The 15,134-nt window shown below is 32.9% G+C and overlaps 1 non-coding gene across 1 annotated transcript; it reads left to right on the top strand.

Moving 5' to 3' along the window:
- The first annotated feature begins 14,906 nt into the window (after positions 1-14,906).
- Positions 14,907-15,024, top strand: LOC136975212 (U5 spliceosomal RNA). Its single transcript, XR_010880765.1, has one exon. It is a non-coding gene; the product is annotated as a U5 spliceosomal RNA (small nuclear RNA).
- Positions 15,025-15,134: the final 110 nt, after the last annotated feature.

The following is a 15,134-nucleotide window of genomic DNA, read 5'->3' as shown; positions in this document are numbered from 1 at the left end:
TATAAATAGAGAATGCGTGCCAAACTCGAGGCAGTTCGACGGGACCCGAAATTGCCATACGCCATACAAGTTGGGCACCTCCGCAGATGATATAAGATATCATCACTGACTGACCAATATAAACATTGTTTAATAAGTTTGAATGCCATGCTATTTACGGGTACGTTCGTAAAGTCAAACGAGTTAAACGCGTTAGAAACGAATCGTTCTAATAGTAGTAGTCTCGCTCAGTGAGCATGCTCTGCGGTGATGACGTTTCGAACGAAGCTCGGGAAGGAAAGAGTTAGTTTAGTTCGTTATCCATGCTGGTAGACGCCCTTAGGCGTATGTCACGTGACTTGCCGTTAATCGGTGATGCCAGATTCGCCTTTAGGCGTAATTAATCAAAAAATTCGATTAATTTGCGTTATATTCGAGTTTTCCGCGATCTTAGCTTTGATTCGCTCTTCTGTAGGCCGATTGACTTTGTTTAAGCCAATAAGTGTTTTGTTACCGCCCCTGGGCCATAAATATTTCGGTAAAAAGGACCCCCTACCATTCTACAGCAAATCTTCGCAGTTAACTATACAGTTGACTGAAAACAATCAAAGGAAAACTCCTTCTACAGTTTTATTGGGTATCTTCTGTCTTTGTTGACATTATTTTAACTAATCACAGACTTGTGAAAGGAAAAAATTGCCGCGAAAAGCCCCCTCCAACCTTCCAAGTAAAATTTAAAAAGCGAATTTATTGCTATTGTTTACATCATTTTTTAGCTCTAATTAACTAATTTAATGCACTTAGACATTAAATTAGCTACTTCGACAATATTTAAGCGAATAAATATATTTTTAAAACTAGCAATAAGTATTGCCGAGATACTCGGCCTCCCTATAGTAAGTCTATGGAAGATCTTGCTGTTAATTGGCTTTAAAATTTTTGTTCCTACGCCTATTACGCTCCAATTGGTAGTTTATAGTGATGTACGAATATTCGGTTACTACCCGGTATTCGGCCTATTCGGCTTATTTTTCACTATTCGGCCGAATACCGAATACCTAAAAACAGGAGTAAGAAATAACAAAAACACAGTAAATTAATCATTTTGGTAACTTTTATTAATGCTGAACATTAAACTATAATTATTAAAGTTAATAAGAAATAGCGTCTAACTTTAGTATTAAATTATTTCGTAATTAAATATTATTATAGCCTTTATCTAGCCCGATATCTTATGGCATTGATGGCGTGTAGGTTAGAATGTATCGGGCATTAATGTTATTGTTTAGTTAATTATGTTATATTCGTATTCGCGTATATTTTAATATTTTTATGATATTTTAAAATGATTTACGAAACGTTTTATTGAAACTTATCGTATTTAATGAAAGAATTATTTATCTATTTCTAGATGTGTAACTAATATACAAGTTATTTTCTATATAAAGCAAAAAATGAGCATTTCTCATTATATGCAAAAGATAATATTTGTCAACATTTTTAAAATTAACATGATTTCAAAAACAATAGCAACAAAATATCACAAAACTTCACAAATAGAAACCCCCAATAATATATTTGAACTGTTCCACAACTGGAGAGAAACTAGACCATATGTCCCCACTAAAGTATATCCTTAGGGTACTATTCAGTCTACAAATACGTAGTAAAAACAAATTTTAGTGTTTAATTAAAGAGTTAAAAAGATCGATTGCAAATAAAATAACTTATAACTTACATCTAAATACCAACAACTGCCGAATCATGTCGGGCTATTTACGGCTATTACATAAATTATAAACCAATTTGGCACTAGAGGTAGACGTTAGGCTCCATCTCATATTAACTTTAATAATTATAATTTAATTAATTAATTTAAATAATTTAGACCTACTGGAAGAAAAAATCGTAGTGACAGCGGGCCAATAGAGAGCAGGGTGCGCGATCCTTGCCATAATGCGGTTTACGCGCCAATTTTCGTACGTGCGTCAATCAAGCCGAATATTCGGCCATTCGGCCACGCTTCTGGCCGAATATTCTGTATTCGGCCATGCTCCTAGCCGAATATTCGGTATTCGGCTGAGGCCGAATATACTATTCGTTACATCACTAGTAGTTTATATTATGACTGAATCAACTTCAACGAATGAGAGATTTTTTTAGACCCATCTGGTCGGGATTTTCCCGCGAAGAACCAGTCCACATGATTAATTAAAGTCAGAATGTAAATAAACGTTAAGAAATAGCTATATTATTCATTTTAGAGCCGTAATTCTACTAGTTTTCATGTTATTTGACTTCACTTAGACAAGAAGATTTCTTATCAAAAGCATCTAACTGAAAAATTTACCGGAAAACTCATTACTCTCGGATATTGCGTAATTGCAGGAAAAAATTAACTAATCGCTTATTTTAGTGCATTATAGTATAAAGCATTGAACAAATATTAAAAACTGTCAAATATTCACTATTTTAAGCAGAAATGTATGATAAACTTGAACGTGTCGCTTTACGATAACAAGGGATTCCTCTCCCTGCTAAGTAATTAGAGACATAGTGTAAATAATGGCAATAACTTCTCTCCCCCGCTCTAGCTGGAGAGATGGGGTTTGTTTTGTTTAAAAGAAGACAGACGTGTCTACCTAATAGATGCACAAAGTTCAGCGATTCTCTGTAAATTAATTTTTTTTCCTTTTGTCCCTAAACTTCAAATTTTATTATTATTTTAAATTTGTATTAAACTATAAATTAAACAATCATAAATTGTAATATGTTTTTAATCAAACACAAAATAACAGTTTAAACATAGCGCGATTTTGAAGCGAAATATCGCGATTTAAAACTTATCCAAAAAATGCGCTGCATGACAAATTCTACTCAAAAATGTTCTGTAGATCGCCAGCCGAGAAAGGGTTAACTCGTTCGACTTTACGAACGTTTTTATATTGCTAATCATTTTAAATTAACAAATTTCCAAACCAAATTATCAGGTCCATGCACATTTTTATGACCTTGAGAAAAATCTTGTTTTGCTGTTAAACATGTCAGTTTCGAAGTGTTAAATTGGATCTCATTCATATAATACTGTTCAGAATTGTGAACATTTCAGTTGTTTATTTTCGTTAAAATGGAAGTAACGGATGAATACAAAAGACATGTTTTATACTTTTTATTTTTAAGTGATGAGAATGCTACAAATGCAGCCAAAAAAATAAATACTGTACATAATCAAATTGTAATTAGTGCAAGGACTGCGCAGAAGTGGTTTGAAAGATTTAGAAACAATGATTTTAGTGTGGAGGATAAGGCTCGTACTGGAAGACCCGTTGACTTTGATGATGATGCTCTCTCTGCACTAGTTGATGCAGAACCATCTTTAACAGTTTATGAAATTGTGGAACGTTTAAATTCATCCCACGGAACTGTTCATAAACACCTACAACAAATCAGAAAAGTTTCAAAGCTAGGAAAATGGATACCACATGACAAGGGCGTCGCCAGAGGGGGGCAGAGGGGCAGTTGCCCCTCCCTAGACATGCGAAAAAAATTATTTAAATGCTAAGTCATTTATTGCCCAATTTATAATTCCCGCGCGAAAAACCCAAGAAGATTATGTTTTAATTAAAATAATCTTCTTAAGCTTCTTAAAATTTATGAATCGTTTTTATTTTACCTACATACAATTCATATCCTCTATCAATTTATATCATCTTGCCCCCCCCCTGGCCCATTGGCTGGCGACGCCCTTGCCACATGAACTGTCAATAGCTAACCGACAACAGCGTGTAAACATTTGCACGTCTCTTTTATCCCGTATTGCTTTAGAACCTTTTCTTGGTAGGCTGGTTACTGGAGACGAAAAATGGATCCTCTATAATAATGTGACGAGAAAAAGACAATGGATGGATCGCGACAAGCAGCCAAAACCGACTGCAAAAGGTGGGTTGCATCCAAAAAAAATTCTTTTGTCTTTTTGGTGGGATATGTCAGGTGTAATTCACTTTGAGCTGTTAGAACCTAATCAAACAATTACAGCTCAAATGTATTGTGAGCAATTAGAGCGTTTAAATGAGAAATTGAGAAAAAAAATCGACCGTCGTTAGTGAACAGAAAGCAGGTTCTCTTGCAGCATAACAATGCCGGACCACACGCTGCAAAAATAACTGTACAGAAACTTGAAAGCTACAACTGGGAAATTTGACCTCATCCACCATATTCGCCAGATATTGCTCCCAGTGATTATCATCTTTTTTGCAGTTTGCAGAATTTTTTAAAAGGGAAAACTTTTGAGGATGAGAACAATGTAAAAAAGGCTATTTCTGAATATTTTAATTCAAAACCGAAATCATTTTACGACGACAGGATTAAAAATGATGTATTCGCCAAAAAATGATGTATTCACCATCAAGATGGCAAGAAATTGTACAAAATAATGGTGAATACATTATAGATTGAAATAAAATTTAATTAAAATTTTTTGCTGCTTTTTTTATAGATAAAAATACGCATTAACTTATGGACTGACCTGATAATAATCAACCTATAAAATAAATATTATGACTTATTAGGACTCTTTAACAATATATAAATATTTCTAAACGATATTTTAAAAAAAAAAAACAAGTTAATTAAATATATGATTTTATATATAAATAATGAATAAATAAATTTTTAAAGGGGCCCCCTAAAGCCGGGGGCCCTAAAGCGCTGCTTCCAGTTGCTTCCCTGTAGCTACGCCACAAGCTGTAGGAGATAAAATTATGTTTCGAGACTTTATAACTCCCATCAGGCCTGAGATATTTTTTTGGTAAATGTTAGTAATTTGTATTTCCTACTTTGCGCTTTATACATTTATGAATTCATTTAACGTTTTAATAGTTAATATATGAGTAAATAGCTAATTTTTTGTCAAAATAAGTACCTTCCGATATTGATGCACATCTAAACCACATTCAAGATACACATTACGTAAAGTGTTCTTGTGTCTACATGGGACTAAAATTCCTTTTAGTTTTTCACATCTAAATTATCAAACTAATGAAATTTATTTCAGTTTTGCCATGCACTTCATTTATTTGTAAATTTTAACATTATTTTATGTTAAAAGTTATCAAATACATAATATATATATTTTTGCATTTAATTTGCCAATTTCTCTGATAAAAGTTCTTTATATATATATATAAACAAAAATGTTTTATTTCTGTAATATTAAACAAACACCTTCTGATCATAAAATGAGGAAAAGACTTTATAAAAAAAATAGAAAGCTATAAACGGTTTATAGGGTAATTATCGGTTATACAATCTACTGCTATTGTAGGGATCGCAAAAACGCGCAAAAATGGTGAATAATTATAAAGTTCCGAAGTCGGGAAGTTTCGAGAGTCAAATCGTGTCAGGAACACGTGTTGGTGATGTAAACCAGACACGAAAGAAACTCTCCCAAAACTTATCCTAAAACAAATGCGACACGATAATGAACGACCGAGGGGATGTCAACCGAGAGAGAGGGAGCTTTGTCCAGGTGCTCGTGTACGAGTGTCAGAAACGGGAAACAAAGGGGGTAAATGGCCACCGAAGCATCTGGCGGACCGCGTGAGGTCAAAAACGTCAAAGAGAGGGCCATAACGGCAGAATATACGAGCACGAACTTCAAAGACTCCGTCAATACCTCTCTGAACTCTCCCGACCCAGATCGGTCTCCGGTTTCGCATAGAAACAAAAGAAATGACCAATCGGGGTAAGGGAGAGGAGGAATAGAACCAATCAAAAGGGTGAGATTCAAGAGGGAAAAGAGAATAAAACTCCCGAGTCGCGAGGTCAGGGAGGTCGATTTTCCTTCGGTCTTTCGGAAAAGAAGTGCGGCGGTTCTCCTGCAGACGAGTGCATCTCCAGCCGAGTCTACCCAGGTCAAGATGATCACAGGAAACGAAACAAGATTCCCTCTCATCTACAACGGGACCATACCTCATCGTCCATCAGCGCCCAGAGACTGTCTCTCCGGAATTGACCAAGGAAGCCCCGGAACGTTCCCAACGTCACCGCAACAACGCTACGCTAACGATCTAGATCGTGTTGTACTGCAATTACATGTAAGTTAACTTAGTAGTTAGAATAAACGGTTTTGTGTAAGACACTTGTCATCTTTGTCTCCTACCGCCACCACCCACATACGATTTACGATCTTAGGTTTTCCTGACGCGTGATTAACTGTTTTCCCTGGAAGTCGGCGGCCTTACACTATTATATTATTGTAAATAACATATAAATGTAATTAAGTATAAGTTATCTATAAAATAAATATTTAGATAGTGCCGTTTCTTAGCAGAAAGACACTTGACCTACATTTCGAAATAGCAACCACTCCCCCCCCCCAGCGAGACAATCCGCGTTATAAATTATAGGTCGTGTTATGGCTTTCCATTGATTTAAAACGCTGCACTTTACTTTTTTTACATTTGAAATAATATAGACGTGTCTAAATAACATGTATAGAATATTAATCTAAGATTTATAATTAACAAATTTTTTAGTTGTAGACAAATAAAATTACAGTACACGTGACAAAATTGTTGTAATAGGTTTTATAAATTCAGTTATAGAATGTAAACTTTTTTACAAGTTACTAAGAAGTAAGAACATATTACTACACAAATTCAGCACATTTTTCATATATAAACTTTTTGTTTTACTATGCATTTTTCTTCTATTAGTTACAATGGCAAGTACGAGTAAAAAAGCCAGAACCCTTCCCTCAACGGATCCTCAGCAGTTGCTGAATTGGCTTGAGGAGGATGAAGATCAGCAATCCTGTTATGACCCGGACGAGTCCGATGGTGGGAAAGTTGACATAATAACAGAAAGTGATCACGAAACTGCCTCAGAACAGGAGTTAGAAGAGGACGAAGACATTGAAGATGAGCCATCTGTAAACAAGGCATATTTTACTGGAAAAGACGGAGTTACTAAATGATATAAAGAAGCACCACCTAAACGAGTTAGAACAAGATCAATAAACATCATAACTCATCTACCTGGTCCTAAAAATGAGGCACGTAATTGTAACAAAGAAATTGATATTTTTGATTTATTTTTGGACGTGAATATTATAAACTTAATCGTTAATACATATATAAAAAACACAAGGGAAAAATTTGCCCGGGAAAGGGATGCAAAGGACACTGACCCTATAGAAATAAGAGGATTTCTTGGCTTATTGTACCTGATAGGAAGTATACGGTGCTCCGTCAAAAACGCGAACAAGTTGTGGGATAATTCTAAGGGGAATGGGGTTGAAGCTTGCTACTTATGCATGAGCGAGAAAAGATTTCGAATTTTGTTAAGATGTATACGTTTTGATAACATTCACGACCGAGAGGAGAGGAAAAAAATAGACAAATTGGCTCCTATCAGAGAATTGCATGAAATGTAATTTGTACATGATTGTAAGCATGTTTAGTTAAAATAAACGCGGAAAATTAATGGGAAATACGGTCCTTCTCTTTGTGTGAGTCTCTCTCTGCGTCCATCTAACCACTACCCCCATACGGTAAAGGCCTTTTCGTGACATCCTGACAAGCAGCGAGAGGAGCGAGTCGGGTCAACTTAGCCCTTTCAACAAGGGCCAAATCCTTACAAAATCATACAACTTGCATCTGTAAAAGTGCTTTTCCTGCATAACACCGCGTTTTCATAACACAACGCTATTATTTATGTATGTGGAACGTAATAAATAGACACTATTTTATAAATTTGTTCAATTCTCAATTTAGTATCAAATACGAACGACCATTTTAATTTTTTTTCAAAAGTAAAGCGTTTAAAATAATTTGTTTTATATCGATGAAATTAGATCAAATGCGTTTACATAAAAATAAAATAAAATAATAAATCAACAATTTATAAAAGAATCGATGTAAAAAAAAATAAAATAATTTAATAAATCCATGTAGAAAACAAAAATGAGACAATTATAAACAGATGAGCAAACGCTTACGTCATGCTACGTCACATATCTGCAAATTTCTTACTGCGCATGTGTTAGCTCCGTGCTAATAAAACTTCCTCCGTTAGGCGCGCGGGGTGCACCTGCACCCCAAACAACTTTAGTGTGGCCCTGTAAAATTTTTTTATCCAACGAATTTGAAATTTTTCGGTGCAATTTTCAGTACTTTAAAGGAAGGTACTGAGGAGATCATTTGTCATCATTTTTTACATCAAAAAATACACGCATTTAAAAATAGGGTGCAGGTGCACCCCGCGCGCCTAATGCAGGATAAACTATTAATTAAGTTATTAATTAATAGTTGATTGTGTTGCTGTTATTTCATATCTTAAGTCATATTAATTTTGCATTAACGAAAAACCTTTTATTTTCAAATGTAAGAATTACAAAAAATGAACATAATAGAATATTTTTGACAGCATTATTATTCAATAAAAACATTAAATACTTGTGCCTTATGTCTTTTCCTGCCCCCTTCGCCATGTGGTGGGTCCGACTCGGTGGAGGAGTTGCGTAAATCTGGGTGTGTAACGTAGGGTGGGAGATTTATTGGAGGGTGTGTTTCGGGGAGAAGTTAAAACGGAAGTGGGAGAGAAGGAAGAATCAGAAGCGAAGTAGTAGTGGTGTGTGAAAGTGCGTGTGGAATTAGTCGGGAAGCGAGAAAGTAAAGACTGTGCAACCAGGTCAGCGGGAAGATTTCGTTCTCGAACTGTTTCCTGTCCGATGAGAAGTAAAAGAAGAGGTACACTTTAAACTAGAGTGGCTAGAATATAGGCTTAGCTTATAGTGTGTCGTTCGCTATTATATTCCTATAATACGTTAGGTTGTCGTTTTACGCCTCACCAGAGGGCACTCGCATCGGTTGTGATGTTACATAGATCAGTTTAGACAAAGCATTTTGAGTGGTTTTTTCGTTTGTTTTTGACTTTGTGTAGAACGATTTTCGTCCCATTTTTGAAAAAAAAAAAAAATGTCTGAAGTTTATAAAAGTAAGAAGAACATACAAAGGCATTGTTTTGTACCTGGTTGCAAAACTGAAAATAATGTAAAAGAAAACGTACATTATTTTCGGCTCCAAAAGACGAAGACCTTCGAAAAAAATGGAATAAGTTAATTCCTCGCGGTGACAAAATTTTTGATGAATATTGTTGTGTTTGCGAGCTTCATTTTGATGAGCAGTTTATTGAACGAAAGTTTAAACTTATAATTAATGGTGAAGAAGTTACAATTCCTAGAGATCGTCCTAAACTTGTGTCAGATGCTATTCCAACCATCTTTCCAAATTTGCCAAAATATTTATCCTACATACCAAAAAAACGACCATCTCCAAAAGAACGTAATATTATACCAACAAAAAAACGTAAAGTAAGTCATGAAGAGTCTATCAGATCAGATGATGTTGAGTCTCACATAGAAAAGCCATTTTTTTGAACACTTCCATGAAGTGAATTTACCATCTATGTATTGGTCTAAAGTATTGTTTCAAAATTCTCCTAAGATTCTTATTTTTTGCATCTTGGAATTTAAAAACTGAAATCCATACTTTAACTTCAAAGTTTGGATGTATGGACTTAAAAGTCCATACATCCAAATAAAGTCCAAACTTTTAAGTCCATTATTTCCAGTTTTGCAGCCAGGTACAAACTTTGTTGTACCTGGCTGCAAAACTGGAAATAATGTAAAGGAGAAATGTACTGTACATTATTTTCGTAATACACGTATTTCATAAACATATACAGGAAAGTTTGGATGCATGGACTTTTAAGTCCATGCATCCAAACTTTCCTTGATAGATCCAGGTAAATTTGTCATCATCAAAGAAAATGACTGAGGGTTTAATTTCTTGTACTGTAATTGTTGGAAGCACTATTTTAAAACATTACAGTGTTTTAGAATCAATTACTACCTTAGAGAACATATTACAGGAAACAGATAAAATGCATGAATGTCAGGGAATGAGCAAAATAACCAAATTTAATGAACTTGTAGATATGGTTCCAAAAAACATTTTGACTAAAAATTCTTTCATTTATTGTAACATTTTTAGGAGTCAAAAATGTTCAGGTGTTGCAAATCAATCCTTAAAAAAGTGTTTATCATGTAAATATGTAAGAAAAACTCTACTGGATAAAATATCAAAAACCAAGAAGAAAAAAAAACAAATCAGTCAAATCAACAGAGAATAAATTCAAAGCCTCTACAAGAAGAATAAAAATTTTATTGAAAAAAACCAAAATTTGAATGAAGAAATAACAGAACAAAATAAACAAATATCATCATTTACTTGTTCACTTAGCAGTAAGCTTGAATATCTACCTTTAAAACAACAGTTAGTTATTAATGAATGTCTGAGGTCTTCTGAACGAAAAAGTACTAAAGGAATGATGCATGATGAACAGTGGCTGCTGGAATGCATCATTATGAGAATGAAGAGTCCACGTTTATACGAACACATGCACACAAATAAAATACTAGTTTTACCAAGCAAAACTTGTATTAAAAAAATATTTAAAAAATTTTAAGGCTGGTTTTGGATTTAATGAAAAAGTATTTGTTGCTCTTAAAGAAAAGACAACAATATCTATATTCTTATAGTAAACATGGTAATCTTTTTGATGAGATCAAATTATCTGAAAGCTTACAAATTAAACAAAATGGCTATATTCAGGGATTTGTTCATTGTGGATCTTTTACAACAAAAGAAATGAAAGAACAGATGCGTGATCATGGCCTTTTTCTGTTATTTCAGCTTTTTGTAGGAGATTGGGTTCAAATTGTAGGAGTATATGGAATGTGTAAAAATGTTAAAGGAAATATATTAGCAAAACTTTTAATAGAAACTATTATTCAAATAGAAAAAGCAGGCTTATATGTTGATTCTGTCACGGGAGATGGAGCAACATGGAATAGATCTATGTGGAAAGAATTTGGTATTGGTTAATAGTAATGTGATACGATACAGAGTAATTCACCCCTATGACAAATCCAGATTTTTGCATTTTATTTCAGATTTGCCTCATCTTATAAAATGCTTAAGAAACTGTTTTCTTAAAATTAGCATATTCAATACTCCAGATGGTAAAATTAATTTAGACTTTCTTAAAATGACTTGGAAGGAAGATCAGAAGACTGTATCATTAAGAGCCATGTCAAAAATATTTAAAGTTCATTTCTTTCCTGATAATTTTGAAAAGATGCATGTGAGTTATGCCTTTCAGTTATTTAACACTGAAATATTAAAAGGTCTCTCTTGGTACAAAGATACCTTTGCACAATATGATGATTCACAACTAACAGTTAATTTTCCAATGCATGCAATAAAGTTAATTAAAATAATGACATCATGTGCATATAAAGATACATTATATAATTCAAAAAATTCTTTTTGAATTTTCTTAAAAAATGGGATGCTCTTTGTGAACCAAAAGGTTTTGGATGTATAAGCAAAACTACATCAGATGGATTAAAAATCACAGTGAAAAGTACTTTGTCTATTTTAGAATATCTATCAAGAGAATTAGGATATAAATATTTGATGACAGCAAGATTAAGTCAAGGTAAGTTGGAAAATCTTTTTAGTATCATTAGACAATCCAAGGGTTTTATTTTAGGTCCAATGACAAAGAGAATAACTAAAATGGAAAGGCAACATCCCTTCATTGTGAATAATAATAAGAGATATCGAAAATGGAGGGAGGATATAAAAAATATTTTAGATGAGAATGATTGTAAAATAAGACCAAATAAAATATATAAATATTTGTACAAACAATTGCACTAGTGAAAGTGTGAAGAATAATTATGTAAATTGGATTGCTGTATGGAAAAATATTAATATACCACCATCTGAACGGAGAGAAACTTCGTGGAGAATTCTACTGAATGTAGTAATGACTGGAGATTATTTACGTAGATACCACAGGCGTCGTAATGCTCGATGTTCTATTTGTGGAAGGGATGAGACAATTATCCATGTTTTTTATGAGTGTAATTCTGCGAGATCGGTGTGGGCTTGGGTAAATCGTATTTGTAGGGTAAAATTAGAGTGGGTCAATATTAATTATCAAATTGATTATAAAATAAGAAATCAAAGTTCATATCTGCTGAATTGGATGGTTGGGTTGACCAAAAGACACTTATGGAAAACCAGATGTCTAGCAATTTTTGATTAAAAAAAATTAGCTCTAGGATAATAATTAAAAAAATCAGAGAGGAAGCGAAGCTAAAACTTAAATATGATAATGAGACATTAAGTGAAAATGAGTGGAAGGAATATTACAAGGGGACGGAAGATTATATATGGAGATGTGATGGTGATGAGTTCATCTTTAAAGATGAATGATAAATTGTCTCATGACTATCTGCTTTTCTTAGTGTTAACTCTAGCATTCCACGATGGGGGGGTTTTTTTTTTGCTTGGGTTAAGTTAATGTTAATAATGTGTTACTAATGTACAGACTTCTTTACCTTATAACGGTAAATGTAAATAGTTCTTATGAATAATAATGTATATACCTAATCAATGTATGTGTTTCTTATGCTGTCGGATTCTCTATGTATGAAAATAGATGATTGCTATCATCTAACTGATGTATGTCTTTAAACTTTAATAAAACTTTACAATTTAGCCAAACACCAAGAAATAGCAATACTTTTCCCAATATTATTAGCTCTTTGATATGTCCAAAACAACAATTTATGAAGAATGATCAGTCCAGATTTTTAAGAATTGATAATTTTCTTGAAAGTGGAAAATTATTAAAGGCTAATGAATATTTAAAATGTGAGAAACTAGAACATTCAGATATTGTTCATCAGCACAGTAATTTGCAATTAATTTATTATATTTCTGGATATGTGGTAAGAAAGTTTTTACCAAAAACATCCTGCACCGATTGTAAAAAGTGTCTTGATGTAAAATCTATTAATGCAACTGATATGCATCCAGAATGTGCAGGATTTACAAAGGAGTTTGATAAAGGAGGATTGATATATCCTTCAATGCCACTATTTTATCTTATATGTGATATCAAAAATTCATTTACAGAGTTCTTTAGTTTCAACAAATTACATGAAGACAGTATATTTTATTCAATGTTTCACTCGATATTTTATCCAATAAGAAAATAAGGAAATCCAATATAGGAAATAAAAGTATAAGATATGTAGGTTGTGATATACATAAAATTGCTTTAACTGAAAAAATTGTAAGAGTTTATATTATAACGAGAATGCATTTTTATTTGAAACAAATACAGAAATGTCAGGAAGAAAAAAGAAATAAACAACAATATGTAAAAATAAAACATACAAAATAAATTCATTTAAAAAATTTTAGTCAGAAATAAAAATGTTTTCATGTTAATGTGTGTATCAAGTTTTTTTAATCCATTACAATTATAATAATACTGAGTTAATATTGAACATATTACTAATTATAAAGTTACTTCAACAGTTTAAATATTGCTTTAAAGATGAAACTCTGACATAATTTAAAGTAATTTAGAACTTCTATAAAAATAACTTCAATTATATTAAATATAAAACTTATTTTAATTTTATAGAAATAATTGTTTTAAAAACGCGGGATTTCTGATTCCACTATAATGGCGAAAATATAATTATTCTATGGTGAGAATAGCATTTCAGCTCTTGCTATGAATATAAACAACATCAGTAGTGACAACAGTGCATCTAGTGTAAAGTGCTTATCTCGGAACCTATTTTTGGACAAGAACGGCACACTATATCAGGCCCGCGGGCCGGGCCCTATCTTTGACATGCCTGCAACATCAATTCAATAATGCTATTAATTATTTTTTCCTTATTGTCCTTATTTCTATTCTTAATATATTTGTCAACTTAGACATTAATTATTAATAGGACTGTTAAACTGGTGTTAGGTGTTTATGCAAAATTGAGTAAAAGTTCTTATAGAAGGCTCAATAAAAAAAGTCTGTTTTCTACAAGAACTTTTACTCAATTTTGCATAAACACCTAACACCAGTTTAACAGTCCTATTAATAATTAATGTCTAAATTGACAAATATATTAAGAATCAATAATGCTATTTGTTTATTTTTTTATTATCTTGACACCAAAGAAAATGTGATATTTTGTACTTAAACAAATAATACTTAATAAACAAAATTGTTGAACTCAATTATTACTATTATTGTTTTTGTTTTTATTATTCATAATACTTAGAGATATTTATTTTATTTGATTTATTTTTGTGTTTAATTAATATCTTGTTTACATTATGTTTTCTCTATTTCATCTTTTGAATTTCAAATTAAAGTCTCTCTCGTCAAGATCATTTATTGCATAATTCTCACGATTTTGCATATACTCGTAAAATGAGTGTTTTCGACATACAGTGGGTGATCAGTTAACGAACATAACCCGTTCCAAGACTTTGTTCGCTATCCGAATTGTTCGTTAACCGATCATCGATTTATCATAGGTTTTTATGGAAATTTGATTAATTCGGCCAAATAAAATCAATCCGGTAGAAATGACGCAATCGTAAAAATAAAGGTAAAAATTAAAAAAATATTTTGTGGACGTTTCGAAGAGTATTATTTTTTAATCGTTTGCTCGTAATTTCCAAATAAAATACAAAAGCGTTACAAATATAACGACTGAGCGTCCTTCGTTAGCGTTTCATAGACGACTAGCGCCATCTGTGCAGAAGTTACTAAAATATTCCTACTTAACGCCGGAGAAAAAATAGTTAAAATACCTATTGTTTGACGTCTGTAAGAAATATTCGGTAACTCGACGGATTATTTCGAACGGCTTTACGATTTGAGAAATGGTTTAAAACTTTTGCGAAGAGAGAAACGTAACTACAACGACACCAGAGAGACGAAAGCATTCGTCCGAAGTAGTCACCTCGGCTAGAAAGTCTTACCTCGAGCTCAGGTTTCCCTTCATCCTCGTGATAATCTTTCGCCTTTTACTAAAGATTACCGTGGAGGGGAACATTACAATGAGCCTATAGGCAATTTTTGAAATCCCGCTTTACGCGGGATGTTTAAATTAATCAAAAAGTAGATCGACTAACTGCTGTAGAAGCATCGCGCTGTGGGTTGCCACTGTATTAACACTCCCGTCTTAAGGTATGAAAATTGTAAGAACCCAG

This window comes from Centruroides vittatus, unplaced genomic scaffold (assembly GCF_030686945.1).
Source record: "Centruroides vittatus isolate TY-2023 unplaced genomic scaffold, ASM3068694v2 contig_364, whole genome shotgun sequence".
In the NCBI taxonomy this organism is placed as follows: Eukaryota; Metazoa; Arthropoda; class Arachnida; order Scorpiones; family Buthidae; genus Centruroides; species Centruroides vittatus.
This window is presented reverse-complemented; position numbering and strand designations above follow the sequence as displayed.